The sequence below is a fragment of the Nesoenas mayeri genome, assembly GCF_963082525.1.
Source record: "Nesoenas mayeri genome assembly, chromosome: 2".
In the NCBI taxonomy this organism is placed as follows: Eukaryota; Metazoa; Chordata; class Aves; order Columbiformes; family Columbidae; genus Nesoenas; species Nesoenas mayeri.
The window spans coordinates 22,754,957-22,758,398 of NC_137543.1; positions in this window are offsets into that span (position 1 = coordinate 22,754,957).

Below are 3,442 nucleotides of genomic sequence, written 5' to 3' on the forward strand. Positions count from 1 at the left end.
TTTTCTCTAGCCCATTATTTCAGCTTTGTATTAAACCATAAATAATTTAAGTGTGATAAACCTGTAGGAAGTGAAAGTTGTAAGTTCCTAGAAGGCTAAAAAGCAATTTGTGGTGGTTTTGTTTTTTCTTAAGAGCATGACCTTAGATTCTGTTCTTAACACCAAACACCAAACCTGCAATAGATAAAGAGGTACACAAAAGAGAAGTTGTCTTTTAGTTAGTGTGCATGTAGTGCCCCCGAGACCATGGGTTAGTCCAGCTCTGCAAGTTGTCACAGAACCTTTAGCTTGTTTTTAATGGTGTTTATTGATTTCAGCTAGTTCTGTGTAGTTCTGACTCCTAAGAGGAGAGGGCTACGTAAGTCTTCAGAAACCTCAATGCTCTCTTGTGCTTGACTTCATTTGAATACATCCCCAAAGTAAAGGTAAAGCACACTGCTAGAAATACAAATGCCAACTGTGTTGCATAACTGGAGCAGCTGAAACTGTTCAGCAGATTTCTCTACTGTTACTGGAGCCTCTTGATTTCTTCATGGTCCTTTTCTTACTTTATTTTAACTTCTTCCCCTACTTGAAAGTTGAGGAGAGGAGGAGATGGGGGTGGCAGGGTTCTGAAATAGTGCATTAATCTGGATCCTGCAATCAAAGGAGACTTTTAACCCTTTAGTTGGAGGTAAAATCTCTACCATTTGGTTGCAAATGTATTTTACATGAGTGGCAGATGGTAACTTCATAAAATTTTATTAACTTGAAAGTCTCAGTTGATACTTAACTTGTCAGAACAGTTTTACAGGCCACCTTAAAGAGGTACCAAATGGCTTATGTTTTGAAGATCCAGTGTAAGAAATATTTACTATTGGAATTAAATGGGCAAGTATGGAAGGGAATAAATAATGATAGCAAGAAAGCTGATTTATTTATTTTTTTTTTTTTTACCTAAAGTTAATACCCATCCCTGTGTTTCAAGAAGTAATACACACTTCAGGCTACCAGTTGAGGTATTTCTGTAGACAGATTGCTGTGCATGGTTTTTGGCTAAAAATACAAATTACAATAGCCTAAGATAATTAAGGATTCTGTCAAGGTCTTAAGAAGAGCTGTTCTATGTTAAATTACGACACAGTTGAAAAAAATCATCTAAAGAGCGGCCAGAGCAGAAATATTCATTGTACTTGAAGACGGTTTGCCATTAAAAACAACCTGGAGTTGGAACGCAGTATGTATTTATCAATTTGATTTGCTAAGTGTTACTATTGATATTGTAATTGCAATTCAGAATTTTACTGAAAACATGAAAGCTGGAAGGTTTCTATATGGTACTTGGAACTAATGTAGCTCTGTCATGTTCAACACACATCTGCACCTCTTCTTGCTGACTGAGGCCACTGCTTGTGTAGCTGGAGTTTCTCTGCCGATTGACACAAACTGTTCCTGTGTGGGGTAACTGCTCTGCTGGGGGTGCCTCCCTGCCCCAGCCCTTGGGCCCGTGCGCCATTCCTGGGGATGCTGCAAGGCTGCAGCCCTGAACCGGGCTCTTGTTCTCCTCAGGAACGGGAGGCAATGGCTCTGCCTTGCTCTTGTGTGTCTAAGCAGCTGTGCAACTGCCTTACATCTCAAAATAAAAGTGGGTGCCCTGGATCCACTGCTGGATGTGTTGCCACTTCATATATGCCCTTTATTGCTGCTTTTGGAGTGGGGGGCAGTGAAGTAGTCTGATAGTGTTTCATAGTAAGCTCCTACAGGTTTGAACCCTGCTTTAAAAAAAAGAAAATCCAAAAACTCAATAGAAGCAGATACTTTAAAATATAAAGCATGCAGTGAAAAATCAGGTTTGTAGCTCTACTTAGCTTCTTTTTTGCCCAAGAGAACTACCTTTAGTCCATGGTAGCTGCTAAGAGCTGTGCTCTCGTCTGTCCTCCCCTTGCTGGTGAGCTTTGCTCTGCACTGACTCCCACAACCACCATGGGGAACAAAACCTTCAGTCTCAGAGGAGGAGCTGGGCACCAGTGCTCTGGGGGCTTTGCCGAGGCATTAGGGTGACAGCTGGACCACACATACACCCCCTGGAGAAGCTTCAGCGGGCAGTGAGGCCCTGCAGCTGCTGCTGGAAGGCTCGGTGCTGCGTGCCCAGCCCTGTGGGAGCTGGGAGAAGCGATGGGTGTGTACTCCAAGGTGGCTTATCTGCCCTGACAGTGATGAAGGAGAGGGTAGTTTCTGTGGTGGTCACAGCCCTCCAGTTCATGCACCAAACAAAGGTGTGAGAAGGTTTGCATTTAATTTTTCTGCGTGATGGAAGCGCTATGCTGAATGCAAGCTTCTTGCTCATTCTCTGAATTCTTATTTCCTCCTTTTATTAAAACTAAAAATTTCAAGTAAATAGTGGCATGCAGTTCACTACCACGATTTACTGCCATTTATTGCTTTGATATGTGATGAGGGTTGTGGGCTTCAAGTATTTGCCCTGAAGGTGAAGAAGAGTGTTTGCTGCTGTCTGTGCCAGCCGAGCTGTGCTGAGAGGAGCGGGTTTGTGTGCGGTGCTGGGACCGGGGCTGCTGGGGGAAGGCCCTTCTAACCCAGCACTGCGAGGCCTGGCAAACGCAGAGGCCAGTCTGCCCCAGACCTAGGGGACAGTGTGCGAGCGGTAGGAGTGCAAGAGTGGTGTGGATCCCCCTTCTTAAAGTCCCCTGTTCGGAGTAACAAGCTTTCTCTCACTTTGTATTTTAATCTCTTTGCAGCTCCGCGGTCTTTAAGCTAAATTAGGGGCATTAATGGGCTATATAGGACAAAGCTAATTGCACTTGTCAGGCTGAGTCAGAAAAGCAGCTTTGGGGAGGTGGCAGCAGGAGCTGGTTCCCTTCAGTGTGACCGGCTGCTGCCCTGGCAGCCAGCAGCTCCCGCTCACAGGTGGGGCTGCGTTGCCATTCCTCAAGGTCAGCTGAATATACTTCATATTAATGTTTTCTGACTGAAGTGTTGCAGCAGCGCAGGCCACAACCTCTGTCAGTTGTGCATCAAGTAACAAGACGTGTCCTGGTGTGCTGTGTCAGCAGAGGGCAGATACTTGGTATTGCTCAAAAATGGGAGGGAAAACAATTTCAGGACCAAGAATTGATACTGTGATTTAGCGAGTACCTGCATTATTTTAGATACTGATTGTGTATTTTGTTCAGCTACACAGTCTTGTTCTGAACACGACTCTTCCTACAATTAAGAAATAAAATTAAATTTATTGTATTAATTTAACAAATTAATGCAATTAAGAAAAGCACTCAGATACTTGTGTCACAAGTTTATCACACTTCTGACATGGAAAAGCCTGCTGTTAAGGTGGTGACAGCAGTGGGGAGCTGATGTTTCAGGTCTCAGCAGCAGGAATGCAGCTTGAGGTCACTCATGCAGTCTGTGCCCAGTCTGGTGAACGCAGAGGTGGCAAAGGGCAGAA